This window comes from Lissotriton helveticus, chromosome 5_1 (genome assembly GCF_964261635.1).
Source record: "Lissotriton helveticus chromosome 5_1, aLisHel1.1, whole genome shotgun sequence".
In the NCBI taxonomy this organism is placed as follows: Eukaryota; Metazoa; Chordata; class Amphibia; order Caudata; family Salamandridae; genus Lissotriton; species Lissotriton helveticus.
Window position 1 is genome coordinate 1609967356 of NC_136065.1, and position 18499 is coordinate 1609985854.

The following is an 18499-nucleotide window of genomic DNA, read 5'->3' on the forward strand; positions in this document are numbered from 1 at the left end:
GCATAGTGTGAGAACGTGACCTTACATTTTTTGTCTTGTTCGCGCGCTCAATGTACTTGCTCGGGAACGCGATAACGACGTTTTATTCAATTCGCGCTGCCGAACACGCCGATTTTGCAATCTTGCGAACAATATGTCCCGAGTTGCATAAAAGTTTCTCGAAAATGTTTAATGTGTTTCTTGTGCTACAAAAAGTCCTCATTTATGTTGTCATTTGGTTGTAGTTTTCTCTTTTTGGAGCATGGACCACTTCCAGTTTCTGTCCTCTATGTAATGATTTCTTGTTTATGGGTGGGGTGACAAATTTGGCCGGTGGTGTGTCCATTTTGTGAAGCAAAGCATTGTCCCTTTGCCATAGGCATTTATTGTCTGTCTTCTCTTTCTTTTCATGTTGTTGTGGGTGGCCAGGCCATGTGGTGGGGGCCATTTTGTGTGTACTTCCTTTGTGATGATTTTGCCATGTTGTTGTTGGTGGCCAGGCCATGTGGTGGCGGCCATTTTGTGTATGCTTCCTTTGTGATTTTGCCATGTTGTTGTGGGTGGCCAGGCCATGTGGTGGCGGCCATTTTGTGTGTACTTCCTTTGTGATGATTTTGCCATGTTGTTGTTGGTGGCCAGGCCATGTGGTGGCGGCCATTTTGTGTATGCTTCCTTTGTGATTTTGCCATGTTGTTGTTGGTGGCCAAGCCCTATGGTGGCGGCCATTTTGTGTGTCCTTCCTTTGTGCTTTTGCCATAGGCATCCAAGGTTTTTGACTATTCTGGCAGTAGGGCAGAGGTACTACTACTCATAGCCATAGGTGCATTAAAGTGAATCAACTCTTTTTGTGGTGTATCTTTAATTTGTACATCGTGTATGGCTTTGGATTGCTTCCAATTTTTTTTTTATGTGGGTACTTTTCAGCTTTTGGGTGTGTGTGTAACTAATATGGCACTCCCTGCCAGTAGGTAACCCTAGGAATACAGCTTGGGTAGTTTTGGTAACTTCGCTTAGTGTGAGAAGGTGACCTTACATTTTTTGTCTTATTCGCGCGCTCAATGTACTTGCTCGGGAACGCGATAACGGCGTTTTATTGCATAGGCGCTGCCGAACACGCTGATTTTGCAATCTCGCGAACAATATGTCCCGAGTTGCATAAAAGTTTCTCGAAAATGTTGAATGTGTTTCTTGTGCACCCCAAAAAACTGAAGTTGTCATTTGGTTGTAGTTTTTGGAGCATGGAACAATTCCTGTGTCTGTCTTCTGGTTTCTGGGTGGGCTGACCACGTGGGCAGCAGTGCAGCTACTTTGTGAAGCAAAGCAAAGCATTGTCCCTTTCCCATAGGCATATATTGTCTGTCTTCTCTATTCTCTTTCTTTTCATGTTGCTGTGGGTGGCCAGGCCATGTGGTGGCGGCCATTTTGTAGGTACTTCCTTTGTGCATTTATCATTGGCCTCCCAGCTTTTGGTCTGATCTGACAGTAGGCCAGAGTCCCAGAGGTAGTAGTTAGCTTTATGTAGCTGTTTCCATCCGGTCTATTCAATTAACATCATTAGGGCATGTGTGTATGGCATTGCATTCCCAAATGTGTTGTCTGGGCAGGGGTGTAGGTAACTTTTTGTGTGTTTAATAATTTTATGCCTTTGAATGTGTTTTTTGCTGGGTAGGTTTACTTTACAACCTCCTAGCCATGGGGTATTTTTTATTATTCCTTGCATTAACCTGTCATGTGTAGCAGGCATCCTCCTTTTTATGTCCATATTGGTATACAGGCCTGCTTGACTTTATTGGTTCTTTCTGGACTTCATGTGGCTGGGAGCTGTGGTGCTGGTAGTATTAGTCTTCTGTTTTGTCTTTTATACATTGGCCTGTGTGTCTTTCAATTGTTCATGTTGGCTTACTGCTTGTTTGACTGATGTTGTTCTGCCTTCTTTGCTTGTAGGTGCACAAAAAAAGACTGAGGAGGTGCTGGTTGTTTCCATCCATCGCCCGTTCTACTGCCAGACGGACGTCCTTCAGTTGTACGCCACGTGTGGTGTGTGACTCATCTGACCAGACATCTCTGCAATTTGTGCTACTGAGTGCTGCTGTGTGCTGACATCAGAAGAAGATGGGCCCTAAGAAAGCAGGTACCAGGTCCTCCACCATCAAGAAAGTTGCTGAGAAGAAGGAACAGAAGAAGGAAGTGTCACTTAAGTCTGGTATGGACCCCAAAACCTTTTTTGGGCCCCCAAAAGGTACGCCTGCAGCAGCGGTGTCCGGGGTGCAAGCTGGGGCCAGCACATCCGCATTAGTGGGGGCAAGCCACCAACCCAGGGCCAAGCACATGATGAGGGTCGAAGAGGTAGCCAGCCTAATGTTTGGAAGCAGTGATACTGAGCCTGAACTAAACTTATCGCTGTCTCAAAGTAGTACACAATCCACGCAAGATGGAAGTGCTCAACAACCACCGCCAGCAGTAGATGTTCAACAACCACAACCACCGCCCGCAATAGAGTTGTTCAACCACAACCACTTCCCGCAACAGTTGTTGAACAACCATAACCACCGCCCGCAATTGGAGTTGTTCAACAACAACAACAACCAAATCCCACAATAGTAGTTGTTGAAGAACCACAGCCCGCAATAGTACTTCCTCAAGAACAACAACCACCATCTCCGCACGCAATAGTAGTAGTTGTTCCTCCCGAAGTCGGGGCAGTTCAGGAAGTAGAGCCCCATTCCGAGCAAGAAGAAGAGGAAGCCACTTCTGGAGGTGATCTATTGTCTTTCAATTCACCAAGGGAAAGGAGGGTTAGTGCATAGAGTTCTTCGCCAAGCATCCCTTCCGATGACCTTGATAAGGATTGGCAGCCACAACTATCTGAGCATTCAAAGGAGATACATCCCAAGACCAGGCTAGGAAAAAGGAAGTATCCAGCAAGGCTTGAACTTATGGAGGTCGATGTAGGTGAGCAGGATACTGCTGGTGATAAAGACGGGTCTGACACTGTCATCATCACAAGCGTTATTCCTGGTGCAGAGGATGTAGAGACCAACATTTTCACCCTATCCAGAAAGGCTGCGATTAGTGATGAGCAGGTAGCACGCATAACTCCTACACACTCAACACCCAAAGTAACACCAGCAGCCATTTTTTCATCAGCAAAGGCCCGGCAGCGTCCGACATCCAGCACAAGCGCCACCTCAACAGAAGGAGGTAGTGGCAGTACTAGGACTGAGCTGTCACATAGGGAAATTCAACAAAAATCCTCCAGTCCATCCAGCATTGGAAGTGGGTCCTCCTCTTCCTATGGCAGGAGACAAAAGTTTACCTCCCCAGTGTGGGACTTCTTTACGGTTCACCCAGGTCAGGAGAACATTGCTATATGCACCATTTGTCATGTCAATGTTAGTCGTGGTAAGATTGGTACAAACTATGGTACTGGAGGCCAAACGACCCATTTGAAAAAAACACACTTAATCAGGTGGGAGAACCACCTTGCAAGCTTAAAAAATGTAAGCACTGGTGTTGGTGGGGATACAGTACTACAAGGTCCACTCATGGTTGACCAGGAGGTAGAAGAAGAGGGAGACGATGACCTTCTATCTGGGAGTGGTACACAAATGAGCCCTGTCACCAGCACTGGAGTGGTAAAGTCCACATCCTCCGCATCAGCAACTTCTCAGTGGCACCAGAGTCAGCCGGAGACACCAAGGAGTTCAAAGTCTGCGATGCAAGGTGGTCCGTCTAGCATAACTGAAAGAAATACCAAGCAGCGTACCATTACTAGCATGTTTCGGCAGGAGGGAAAGTACGAGCGGAACCACCCAATAGCACGTTTGTACAATGCGAAACTTGCAAAAATGTTGGCACTGGACCTTCTCCCATTTTCATTTGTTGAGGCTGTGGGATTTCGGGAATTATTGGCAACCCTCTGCCCAAAATGGAACGTTCCCAGTCACTACTATTTTGCCCGAGTTGCTGTTCCAGCACTACACCACGACGTGCTGGAATTCATTGGGAAAGCCTTACAACAGAGTCTTGTCCATTGTATCCACCTGACAACAGCCATGTGGAGCAGTTGCGATGCTGCAGCTTACATGTGCATCACCGCACACTGGATCTCTTTTGCAGGTGTTAAAGACAAGTTAACTTCAGGCCTTGACGTTGCTGGGATTTTTAATGATACTCGCAGACATGCAACTGTAGCCATGTTTGCTATGGAGAAAAGTCATACTGCTGAAAACATTTTGTCTGAGTTTAACAGCAAGGTCTTTGAATGGCTGCAACCAAGAGGCCTTAAGAATGGTTTTGTTGCCACCGACAATGGCAGTAATGTAGTGAAGGCAATGATAGAAGGACATTATTTCAGGGTACCCTGTTTGGCACACTGCATTAACTTAGTCGTGCAAGACTTTCTGAAAACTGAAGCCAAAGTCAGCAACATACTGACCATCTGCAGAAGAATATGCACGCATTTTAACCATTCTTTTAAAGCACGGAAGCTGCTACGGGTCATTCAGCGTGAGCATAAATTGCCAGTCAAAGCACTGATCCAGGAGGTCCCAACACGTTGGAACTCTACTTATTTCATGCTTGAGCGTCTCTTTGAGCAGTACATACCACTGAATGCTTATGTCATGTCAAGAAGATTAGGGGATCCTACTGTTAATCTTAAAGCCATGACCATTGAGATGTGGCAGTGGGACCTCATTAAATGCTTGACAGAGATGCTACTACCTTTTGAGGTCTTCACACGTGCAGTTAGCAGGGAGGACTGTACTATGGGCCAAGCCATCCTATTGTTGTACATGCTTGAGCAACAGCTGAAGGAGGTCTGTTAAACATACGAAGGTGACGAAGAAAAAGTTGATGCATATACCTTGGCCAAGGCCTTAGCCAACCGCTTATCTCTAAATGCAAGGCTTCAAATGATTGTCAGGTCAACATTACATAACTGCAACAATGTTGGATCCACGGTACAAATTATTTGTCAGCAGTAGCGCAGTAATTCCTTTTTCAGATGGCGATGTTGCCAAGTACAAAACTTCCATAGCTGCGGAAGCTAATGATTTAGAAACTGAACGGCTGTTACTTAAAGGCCTGCCAGTGCCAGCCCAGGCCAGTCAAAGTACTCCAGGCCATCCTCCTGAGGCAAGTTCTTCAGAGCATGAGAGCAGTGCGTCTGCTTCCCAGCAGGCACCAACAGTACCAAAAGCAGCACCTACACGATCTGATTCAGCAGACACAACCAAAAGCATAACTGCTTTTTTTCTACAGAAAGGGATGGGTAAGTCCGTTGCTGTTGCAAAGGGGAAAGAGGACCAGCAAAGCCGAGCACCAATGAACACTGAGCGGATGGTTCAGGCCTATCTGGATGACACAACAGAGGTGTTCATGGAGCAAAGCCCATTGGTCTATTGGTATGAAAGAAGGAGACAGTGACCAGTGCTGAGCAGGCTGGCGATAAAGTATCTGGCTTGTCCTGTAGCCAGTGTCTCTTCTGAGCGGGTTTTCAGTGCTGCTGGTGCCATTGTGACAGCGAAAAGGACCAGTCTCTCCCCCAAAAGCGTGGAGAGGCTGACAATGATAAAAATGAATCAACACTTCATACCGCCAGACTATAAAGTACGTGAATCAGAGCAGGATGAACAAAGCGAGTCCGAAGACATCATCACTACTGGGTTACATGACCTACTTCTGTCCGAACCCCCAGAGTTTGAGGACAAGCTCCTCTTCCCTGACAACTAGGCTTTTAAATTGTTACTTTCTCCCTTCCTTTATTTGTGTTATTTTCTTATTAACAATGGCTTTCTGGTGCAAAACTGCAAATAAAAACCACAACCAAATCCATCCCCACCACTGATTCTTTTTATGTACCTACTGGAGTTGCACGCCTGTGCATTTATTTTCACTGTATCTTTGTATTTACCTACTGGAGTTGCACGCCTGTGCATTTGTTGACTGCACTCCTCAGAGTCTTGCTCCATCGTCTTGACTCCCACTCAAGTCAATACAATTCCATCTTGCCAGCCATACATTGGATGTTGTAGATGGAGTATAGTACAATAATGTAGCCTCTAACAGTCCCTCCATAACAAGTGAACCGTACAGTCATGACTACAGCCATCCTCTATTTCATTTGAAATCTGCAACTCATCACTGTCTTACTCTTAAGGCTACCACCTCTGTCTGCAGGCATTCATAGACGACTCTTCAGTGTCAAAACTTGAGCAGGCATCCACAACTGAAGTCAACTTGTTGTGACTCGTCATTACTTTTAAAAGGCTCGGCAGCATCTGTGATCAATCATCTGACAGTGAAAGAGAAGAGCAAGACAGGTATATTAAATGAATGATGCTATGCATTGCATTGGATGTTTTGCTGACTCTGAGCAAATGTGCATGGAATTGAAGTATACTAGTAACTTCAGACTCACGTGATAGCCAATTTTTCCATGTTATTTAATAATATAAATTATTTACGCACTTGTGTTCCTACTACTACAGGTGCAGTCAGGACTTAATTTATCGTAGTCACTCACTACAGACTGAGTTGCTGTTGCTGTTGGACTAGACGTGCCACACCTGATAATGATGGTGACCACCATATCTTTGCACGCTGTCAGGCAGTTGGATCTGAGCTGATTGATGTACGATGTTTCTTGGAGTGGAATACAAGGTAAATACAAATAAGAGGCACAGCACAGTAGACCCAGGCTACTACATGTGTGTGCACTGTGCAGTGGTAGAGTACAATAGTGGTATGATTGATGACTGAGAATGACGCATTGATTTTGTTGATTAATTTTGAAAATGCTAGGTTGCTTTTTTATGCCCCTTTCTCTGGCTCAGTCAAATTTTTAGGGAAATGCAGTTTGTGTTACGGGCGACCCTGTGTCGTGGGTCTGTTCTGTGCTGGCTCCTGTCTTTTCTTGTACTTCTAGATTAATAATGATGTGCAACTAGTAGACTTATACATATTGTATCGAAGCCGCCTCAGTCTGAAAGTCCTCTCTTACGACTACTCCTCTTGTATTATTTTTTTGATCTTCACTGTTTTACAAATACAATTGGTTTAGGTCATTCACATTCTTTTGTATTTGCCTTTTCTTTTTCAATCCACACAGGCTGGACATTTTTCACCCACTGCTATTATACTATGAGCATCAACTCACCCTTACCACTAATCCTCATCATCAAGCAATTGGATGGCGGGAAACCAAGAATTATATTCAGCGTGTCCTTTTCCTACATTTATTCCTTACATTCATTGGCTAGTGGATCAACATCATAAATCATCGTCTTCATTGTTTTGCTTTTGTTGTCTCCATGTGTACTGTTTTTCTTTCTCAAACCTTTCCCAAAACCCCCGTACCCATCCATTCAACAAACCCTAACCCTCTTCCCCCGGGCTGTGTGGTTTCATTGAGGTGTGATGTTTGTTACATTAAATATACACCAACAATTTGATCACGCGCTTGCTGGGGCAGATGTGGTGAAAGCAACAATAGTGAAATTTCAACAAGGCATGGCCAGGATCTTCTTCTGCTTCCCAACTCAAGGTCCAACCTGCCTATCACCAACATCCAATTTTCTGGTTCATACATAGTTATGTATGTGACTGCATAGAAGAATACCCACAAGAGTAGTAGTGGTATACTAACGTTTACAAAATAAAAGACCAACATCTGGATGCATACTTGGTTGGTGTCAATTGGCAAAGCAGAGACTCTTTGAAGGAACAGAAAGGCAGGGACAGATACCCAAAATTTTGAAAACATAATGAAAATCAAAAAAGCATTTGTCAAGATTTATTTAGGAAGGAAATGTCATTAATCGGTTGGAAAAAAAAGCTCCGTTAGAAAGTTAGGGAAATATCATTGTTCCAAAAGAAAGCACTGTTGGACTTACTGGGGACAGCAGCAGGATCCTCAGTAGAGGAGCTCTGTGCCTGTGGTTCACCCGCCGACTCGGTCCCAGCCTTCTGCTTGCCCCTGGGTTCTGTGGTTCATGTAAGAAATAATAAAGAAAGAGAAAAACATTGAGTGCTGTGAAACATAGACATCATTTCAAAAACCACTGCTAGAACATTAAAAGAAACAAACATTGATCTACCAAATGACTACTGCCTTGCAGGATTCACTGACTGTATACTTGGAGAAAACAAATCAAATGTTCCATAAACATTCTGATTGCAGATTACTAAGTAACACAGAGGCAGTAACACCTGAACAACACCACCGATTCAAGAATGGGGTAATCAATTATCTGTAAGTAGGCATTTCTTTTTTATTTTTGCCAGCAACATGCATAGATCACAAGGAGGAGACATGCTTAACTTTGTGCATACACGAAATTGTACGTTCGTTGCATCATATTTTGTTCTGCTACTGACTGAATGCTACTGCTGCTAAGCCTACCCACTCACTAAACAAACTACATCAGTTCTATGGAGGGCTGAGGCAGGGGCAGCTCTAGGCTCATGGTGGTCCTGGGCAGGGAGCGTAGGTAGGGGGCCCCGGAAGAGGAGGTCGGGCAGAGCACAGAGGCCAGTGAAGAGGGGAGAGTCAGGGTGTTTGGAAGTGGAACAGAGCCGGAGGCACCAAATCCCTGCCAGGGGCCACCACGCAAATATGTATCCATCCTCAGAGGATTATTAAATTAAGGATATATATTGGTGTGGTGGCCCCTGGCGTTTGGTGGCCCTGTGCAGTTGCACAGCTTACACATGCCTAAAGCCGGCCCTGGCTGAGGTAAGAAGAACAAAGTAACGTTAGCATTCATTGCCAGAGGAGGATTCATGCAGAAGAGAAGAGAAGGCCGTGAAAAAAATGATACAATATGCAAACTACGTACAATTATCCATCCACCGCTATTTCACTGACGGACAAAGGAAGGACAAGACTCTATTAATAGCATTAACTAACTTCAGTTCTCTACAATAAAGAAAATCTCACATCAATAAACAGCAAAAGCTAGCGCCAAGTTGAAACAACACGCAAGAGTCAGTGAAGAAGAGCAGCACAGACCAGTGTCATACAATTACAGTAGATATAACGGAATACATCGGAAATGTAACTAGGAGCACCAGTCATCGCGTTACTTATTCAGCCAAGATTTGGAAAGATACAATAACAATACTTATACTACTATAGATATATATATATATATATATATTACCTACTGGCGGTCGCCAGTAGGTATATATAGTTAGGATTTTTTCTCTATGGGATTTTTGAAAATTCTATGTCTAATAACTTTGGCGTTTGTGGACGGAATTGGCTGATATTTTCAGGAAAATGGAACATATTGTTTCTGAGCAGCCCCTGCAAATTTGGGGGGGTTTCGTCAAGGGGGGGCGGAGAAAAAAGGGGGGTCCCAAAACGCATTTTTCCCATGTTAATTTCCATAGGGCGGTTGGCCTCACTTTTAGCTCGAACGGCTGAATGGATTTGCACGAAACTTGGCAAAATTGTAGGGACTGGTAGCCCGATGTGCCTTTGCTAGGTCTCAATATATGTGCTCCAGTGGATTTTGATAAATTAACGTTCAAAAAAATATATATATCTGTAACAGCGCTCCGGGTAGCGCTCCGGTTCGCGTACTTGACGCGTAACGGAACTTCGCGAAGCGAAGCTGATTGGCTCTCCGGTGTCTGTCAACATTCTAAACAGTCCGGAGCGGCCGCCATATTGTCTCTCGGTAGGATCGAGAGACAAGAGGAGGCCAAAACAAAGGGGGAAATGACCATAAGGGGGCATAGTAGATCCTCCCTGACCCCCTAGGTTTGATGTGGAGGCTTTAAAAGGGCCCAGCGGGGCAAAAAATCGTTTTTTATTGCGTGGGGAGCGCCCGGTACGCTTTTGTGCAATGGGCGGTGGTATTCTAAATAATGAGGGGGGGGGCAGCGTTCAAAGCACATCAGCGTGCATAAATACGAAAATGTTTTTATCTACCACGTACTTGACTTATCTCTCTGAGATGCATTCCCTTGTGTTTCAGCAATGGTAGTCTGTTCATTACATAGATCGCCCGAGGGCGGTAGTACAGACCGCGCGTAGGAAAGGGTCAAAAGCCAGGGGTATAGGAGTACGTAACAAGCGAGCCATTTAATTGAAAAAACTAAACGTGACAAACGGTTGCAGGATCAGTGAAGGTTGATTTTATAATTGAAAGTATAACAGGATCAGTTACAATAAAATCGTCAATACGCACACCATGGGCGAGTATCATGGGTAACATTATTTCGAAGCTTTAATAATACAATAATCAATAATGAAAAATCGACATCAATAGGGTTGTCCGTATTCCTAGTCAGTACCCTTCCCCGCCCGCCATGTGCACAAAGACCGCATACATCCCCCATAACGTCAAGGCTAAGTAACTAGAACGTCATAAGGAGTTGCAAGTCGCTCCCATACTGGCGCCATTTTGGTCGAGGCCAGGCAGGTCCAGAGTATAGTTCAATGTCTCCAATAAGTAGCGGCAGGACCAGAATCCCTTTCGGCTGTTCTGGCTTCGTCATTACGAGCACTAGAAAACAAGACATTCTGGGCAATACCACCCTTGACGCAGCCCTTTATTCTACAAGATGGTGTCTTTCAAAAGCCAGGGGTATAGGAGTATGTAACAAGCGAGCCATTTAATTGAAAAAACTAAATGTGACAAACGGTTGCAGGATCAGTGAAGGTTGATTTTTTAATTGAAAGTATAACAGGATCAGTTACAATAAAATCGTCCATACGCACACCATGGGCGAGTATCATGGGTAACATTACTTCGAAGCTTTATTAATACAATAATCAATAATGAAAAATGTATCTACCACGTACTTGACTTATCTCTCTGAGATGCATTCCCTTGTGTTTCGGCAAGGGTAGTCTGTTCATTACATAGATCGCCCGAGGGCGGTAGTACAGACCGCGCGTAGGAAAGGGTCAAAAGCCAGGGGTATAGGAGTATGTAACAAGCGAGCCATTTAATTGAAAAAACTAAACATGACAAACGGTTGCAGGATCAGTGAAGGTTGATTTTATAATTGAAAGTATAACAGGATCAGTTACAATAAAATCATCCATACGCACACCATGGGCGAGTATCATGGGTAACATTACTTCAAAGCTTTATTAATACAATAATCAATAATGAAAAATCGACATCAATAGGGTTGTCCGTATTCCTAGTCAGTACCCTTCCCCGCCCGCCATGTGCACAAAGACCGCATACATCCCCCATAACGTCAAGGCTAAGTAACTAGAACGTCATAAGGAGTTGCAAGTCTCTCCCATACTGGCGCCATTTTGGTCGAGGCCAGGCAGGTCCAGAGTATAGTTCAATGTCTCCAATAAGTAGCGGCAGGACCAGAATTCCTTTCGGCAGTTCTGGATTTGTCATTACGAGCACTAGAAAACAAGACATTCTGGGCAATACCACCCTTGACGCAGCCCTTTATTCTACAAGATGGTGTCTTTCAAAAGCCAGGGGTATAGGAGTATGTAACAAGCGAGCCATTTAATTGAAAAAACTAAACGTGACAAACGGTTGCAGGATCAGTGAAGGTTGATTTTTTAATTGAAAGTATAACAGGATCAGTTACAATAAAATCGTCCATATGCATACCATGGGCGAGTATCATGGGTAACATTACTTCGAAGCTTTATTAATACAATAATCAATAATGACAAATCGACATCAATAGGGTTGTTTGTATTCCTAGTCAGTACCCTTCCCCGCCCGCCATGTGCACAAAGACCGCATACATCCCCCATAACATCAAGGCTAAGTAACTAGAACGTCATAAGGAGTTGCAAGTCGCTCCCATACTGGCGCCATTTTGGTCGAGGCCAGGCAGGTCCAGAGTATAGTTCAATGTCTCCAATAAGTAGCGGCAGGACCAGAATCCCTTTCGGCAGTTCTGGCTTCGTCATTACGAGCACTAGAAAACAAGACATTCTGGGCAATACCACCCTTGACGCAGCCCTTTATTCTACAAGATGGTGTCTTTCAAAAGCCAGGGGTATAGGAGTATGTAACAAGCGAGCCATATAATTGAAAAAACTAAACGTGACAAACGGTTGCAGGATCAGTGAAGGTTGATTTTTTAATTGAAAGTATAACAGGATCAGTTACAATAAAATCGTCTATACGCACACCATGGGCGAGTATCATGGGTAACATTACTTCGAAGCTTTATTAATACAATAATCAATAATTGAAAATCGACATCAATAGGGTTGTCCGTATTCCCAGTCAGTACCCTTCCCCGCCCGCCATGTGCACAAAGACCGCATACATCCCCCATAACGTCAAGGCTAAGTAACTAGAACGTCATAAGGAGTTGCAATTCGCTCCCATACTGGCGCCATTTTGGTCGAGGCCAGGCAGGTCCAGAGTATAGTTCAATGTCTCCAATAAGTAGCGGCAGGACCAGAATCCCTTTCGGCAGTTCTGGCTTCGTCATTACGAGCACTAGAAAACAAGACATTCTGGGCAATACCACCCTTGACGCAGCCCTTTATTCTACAAGATGGTGTCTTTCAAAAGCCAGGGGTATAGGAGTATGTAACAAGCGAGCCATTTAATTGAAAAAACTAAACGTGACAAACGGTTGCAGGATCAGTGAAGGTTGATTTTATAATTGAAAGTATAACAGGATCAGTTACAATAAAATCGTCCATACGCACACCATGGGCGAGTATCATGGGTAACATTACTTCGAAGCTTTATTAATACAATAATCAATAATGAAAAATGTATCTACCACGTACTTGACTTATCTCTCTGAGATGCATTCCCTTGTGTTTCGGCAATGGTAGTCTGTTCATTACATAGATCGCCCGAGGGCGGTAGTACAGACCGCGCGTAGGAAAGGGTCAAAAGCCAGGGATATAGGAGTATGTAACAAGCGAGCCATTTAATTGAAAAAACTAAACATGACAAACGGTTGCAGGATCAGTGAAGGTTGATTTTATAATTGAAAGTATAACAGGATCAGTTACAATAAAATCGTCCATACGCACACCATGGGCGAGTATCATGGGTAACATTACTTCGAAGCTTTATTAATACAATAATCAATAATGAAAAATCGACATCAATAGGGTTGTCCGTATTCCTAGTCAGTACCCTTCCCCGCCCGCCATGTGCACAAAGACCGCATACATCCCCCATAACGTCAAGGCTAAGTAACTAGAACGTCATAAGGAGTTGCAAGTCTCTCCCATACTGGCGCCATTTTGGTCGAGGCCAGGCAGGTCCAGAGTATAGTTCAATGTCTCCAATAAGTAGCGGCAGGACCAGAATCCCTTTCGGCAGTTCTGGATTTGTCATTACGAGCACTAGAAAACAAGACATTCTGGGCAATACCACCCTTGACGCAGCCCTTTATTCTACAAGATGGTGTCTTTCAAAAGCCAGGGGTATAGGAGTATGTAACAAGCGAGCCATTTAATTGAAAAAACTAAACGTGACAAACGGTTGCAGGATCAGTGAAGGTTGATTTTTTAATTGAAAGTATAACAGGATCAGTTACAATAAAATCGTCCATACGCATACCATGGGCGAGTATCATGGGTAACATTACTTCGAAGCTTTATTAATACAATAATCAATAATGACAAATCGACATCAATAGGGTTGTTTGTATTCCTAGTCAGTACCCTTCCCCGCCCGCCATGTGCACAAAGACTGCATACATCCCCCATAACATCAAGGCTAAGTAACTAGAACGTCATAAGGAGTTGCAAGTCGATCCCATACTGGCGCCATTTTGGTCGAGGCCAGGCAGGTCCAGAGTATAGTTCAATGTCTCCAATAAGTAGCGGCAGGACCAGAATCCCTTTCGGCAGTTCTGGCTTCGTCATTACGAGCACTAGAAAACAAGACATTCTGGGCAATACCACCCTTGACGCAGCCCTTTATTCTACAAGATGGTGTCTTTCAAAAGCCAGGGGTATAGGAGTATGTAACAAGCGAGCCATTTAATTGAAAAAACTAAACGTGACAAACGGTTGCAGGATCAGTGAAGGTTGATTTTTTAATTGAAAGTATAACAGGATCAGTTACAATAAAATCGTCCATACGCACACCATGGGCGAGTATCATGGGTAACATTACTTCGAAGCTTTATTAATACAATAATCAATAATGGAAAATCGACATCAATAGGGTTGTCCGTATTCCCAGTCAGTACCCTTCCCCGCCCGCCATGTGCACAAAGACCGCATACATCCCCCATAACGTCAAGGCTAAGTAACTAGAACGTCATAAGGAGTTGCAATTCGCTCCCATACTGGCGCCATTTTGGTCGAGGCCAGGCAGGTCCAGAGTATAGTTCAATGTCTCCAATAAGTAGCGGCAGGACCAGAATCCCTTTCGGCAGTTCTGGCTTCGTCATTACGAGCACTAGAAAACAAGACATTCTGGGCAATACCACCCTTGACGCAGCCCTTTATTCTACAAGATGGTGTCTTTCAAAAGCCAGGGGTATAGGAGTATGTAACAAGCGAGCCATTTAATTGAAAAAACTAAACGTGACAAACGGTTGCAGGATCAGTGAAGGTTGATTTTATAATTGAAAGTATAACAGGATCAGTTACAATAAAATCGTCCATACGCACACCATGGGCGAGTATCATGGGTAACATTACTTCGAAGCTTTATTAATACAATAATCAATAATGAAAAATGTATCTACCACGTACTTGACTTATCTCTCTGAGATGCATTCCCTTGTGTTTCGGCAATGGTAGTCTGTTCATTACATAGATCGCCCGAGGGCGGTAGTACAGACCGCGCGTAGGAAAGGGTCAAAAGCCAGGGATATAGGAGTATGTTACAAGCGAGCCATTTAATTGAAAAAACTAAACATGACAAACGGTTGCAGGATCAGTGAAGGTTGATTTTATAATTGAAAGTATAACAGGATCAGTTACAATAAAATCGTCCATACGCACACCATGGGCGAGTATCATGGGTAACATTACTTCTAAGCTTTATTAATACAATAATCAATAATGAAAAATCAACATCAATAGGGTTGTCCGTATTCCTAGTCAGTACCCTTCCCCGCCCGCCATGTGCACAAAGACCGCATACATCCCCCATAACGTCAAGGCTAAGTAACTAGAACGTCATAAGGAGTTGCAAGTCTCTCCCATACTGGCGCCATTTTGGTCGAGGCCAGGCAGGTCCAGAGTATAGTTCAATGTCTCCAATAAGTAGCGGCAGGACCAGAATCCCTTTCGGCAGTTCTGGCTTTGTCATTACGAGCACTAGAAAACAAGACATTCTGGGCAATACCACCCTTGACGCAGCCCTTTATTCTACAAGATGGTGTCTTTCAAAAGCCAGGGGTATAGGAGTATGTAACAAGCGAGCCATTTAATTGAAAAAACTAAACGTGACAAACGGTTGCAGGATCAGTGAAGGTTGATTTTATAATTGAAAGTATAACAGGATCAGTTACAATAAAATCGTCCATACGCACACCATGGGCGAGTATCATAGGTAACATTACTTCGAAGCTTTATTAATACAATAATCAATAATGAAAAATCAACATCAATAGGGTTGTCCGTATTCCCAGTCAGTACCCTTCCCCGCCCGCCATGTGCACAAAGACCGCATACATCCCCCATAACGTCAAGGCTAAGTAACTAGAACGTCATAAGGAGTTGCAAGTCGCTCCCATACTGGCGCCATTTTGGTCGAGGCCAGGCAGGTCCAGAGTATAGTTCAATGTCTCCAATAAGTAGCGGCAGGACCAGAATCCCTTTCGGCAGTTCTGGCTTCGTCATTACGAGCACTAGAAAACAAGACATTCTGGGCAATCCCACCCTTGACGCAGCCCTTTATGCTACAAGATGGTGTCTTCCATTCAGAAAATATTGTTGGCAGCATTTTGAAAGGAAAGATAAACGGCCGTTCTCCTAGTGAGTCTCACATTGTTACATTTATGAAGAATGTTGAAGAGTAGTATGTTGAAAATCTGAAGCCATCGTTCTACAAACTCTCAACCAGCCTTGGATGGAAAAATCCTGAAGAATGTACAAACTGAAAACCAGTTTTTGTCTGCATAGCATCAGCAGCAACACTTGAGTCAGCTTTGTGTGAAGCCGCCATCTTGATTTAATTTAATTTAATTTAATTGTGGGTTTATATAGCGCTAGAATCAACTCCCGGAGGAGTATCTCCACGCTTCGACCGCTGGGGAACCCGTCCTGGCTCACCCTGAGAGATTGTCCCTAATGGGTATCTCTAAGGTGCGACCAAGCATCCCCGGCGGTCTGGGGGGCCGTTGTGAAGATGAGGCAAGCTAATGCCCAGAGTTGCCGAGTGTGGTCCCTGACTGGAGTAGGCACCGAGGCGAGAATTATCGAGCCCGCTGACCCTGGTCCACGATCCAATCAATACCGTCCCCCTGCACACATTCAGGGACCAGGCCGCATTGCGAGGGCACCGCGGGACGTGTCTTCAGGTCAAACGGATTGTGGGACAAGGTCCAGAATGGAAGAGTCACCAAAAGGCAAAAAGTTCCGCCGTACCCCGGGAGCCGGCCGCCTATGTCGGGGGCGATCTCAGGCCACACCAGGGCAACAAGACTTGGGGAGGGGGCAGGAGCCAAGCGCCCCCTCCCAGTCCGCGCCACCACACCGCCCCTCGGGGGCCTCCGTCAAGCGGTTCAGGGAGGCACCGCAGGCAGCGGTTCTTCAGATCAGTGGCTCTCACCGGCAAGGCTCCCCTCCGTCAGCAGCGATCGTTGGCGCTGTGGTTGCGGCCGGAGGCCCCGCCTAGTCAACGCCCCGGCCTCTCCATGTCATAGGCCGCAAGAGTGGGCGCAACTCAGCTGGCCGAGCGAGTCTTGGGGAGGGGGCAGGAGCCAAGCGCCCCCTCCCAGTCCGCGCCACCACACCGCCCCTCGGGGGCCTCCGTCAAGCGGTTCAGGGAGGCACCGCAGGCAGCGGTTCTTCAGATCAGTGGCTCTCACCGGCAAGGCTCCCCTCCGTCAGCAGCGATCGTTGGCGCTGTGGTTGCGGCCGGAGGCCCCGCCTAGTCAACGCCCCGGCCTCTCCATGTCGTAGGCCGCAAGAGTGGGCGCAACTCAGCTGGCCGAGCGAGACTTGGGGAGGGGGCAGGAGCCAAGCGCCCCCTCCCAGTCCGCGCCACCACACCGCCCCTCGGGGGCCTCCGTCAAGCGGTTCAGGGAGGCACCGCAGGCAGCGGTTCTTCAGATCAGTGGCTCTCACTGGCAAGGCTCCCCCCCGTCAGCAGCGATCGTTGGCACTGTGGTTGCGGCCGGAGGCCCCGCCTAGTCAACGCCCCGGCCTCTCCATGTCGTAGGCCGCAAGAGTGGGCGCAACTCAGCTGGCCGAGCGAGACTTGGGGAGGGGGCAGGAGCCAAGCGCCCCCTCCCAGTCCGCGCCACCACACCGCCCCTCGGGGGCCTCCGTCAAGCGGTTCTGGGAGGCACCGCAGGCAGCGGTTCTTGAGATCACAACAGAGTCTCATGCTCGATCGATTCAGCTGGCCGAATCAGGCAACAAGAAGGTGGGGGGGGCACCTCTTGCTCAACCACCACCTGAGGAGGTGGTACTCTCTTCCTAGGAGGTGGTGGTGGTGGTGGGGATGCACCAGCTGAAGCTACAACACTTGCCATTGCTAAGTGATGAAAAAAGGTCTTCCTCTCACAAAGATGAAAGTCAGAGTGAGGAAACAAGGAGGGGTTTTCATCATTTGGGACAAAAAATAGTTCTAAACCAATGAAAAGTGTTATTTTTAGGTCACATGACCTAGCCTTACATCATTAGGAACCCAAAAGTGAAATGAACCAATGAAAAGTTTTATTAACAAGTCACATGACCTGTTATGCTTACGTTACGCGCTCCGCGCAGCGCCCCGGATTGCTTCCGGGAAGCTGCGCTTCGCGCCTCGCGCACCGAAGCACTTCCGGGTGCACTAACGCGGCGCGTCATATGACGCATTATGCGACAACGCGATACGTCGCGACAACGCGACGCTTCACGATGTTGTTTTCTAACGCGGCAGTTGCGCAAACAGAACGTTTATCGGCCGGGCATATGGAATACATACACATTCATACCATACAATCAGGGCATGTGCGCACAGTCACACCATACAATTTTTCACGTTCACAGTGATGGTCTGCACTCCATGCAATATCTCACAGCGCTTGTCTATGTCTTTCCCTACATGGAGCACGGTGCGGTCCATGTCCACTCCATTCTTCAGTCGGAACTCCGATGTAACCTACAGAGGAGAAAAGAAAGGGGGGGGATACAGCATTCAGAGGATGTCAGCGCGCGCAAACACGAAAAAGCTTCTACTTACCATGTATCAGACTAGCTGCAGGAACGTGTGATACAACAGATCTTGGCTATCCCTTTCGCATTATTTTTCTGTGTAACATATCCTCCCCTTCTTATGATGCCAAAAAATGTTTCATTTTGTTTGTCTCTAAATTCGAGTTCCCTCTTCGTGTATTTGTTTCTCAATTAGTCTTATTTTATGGGACA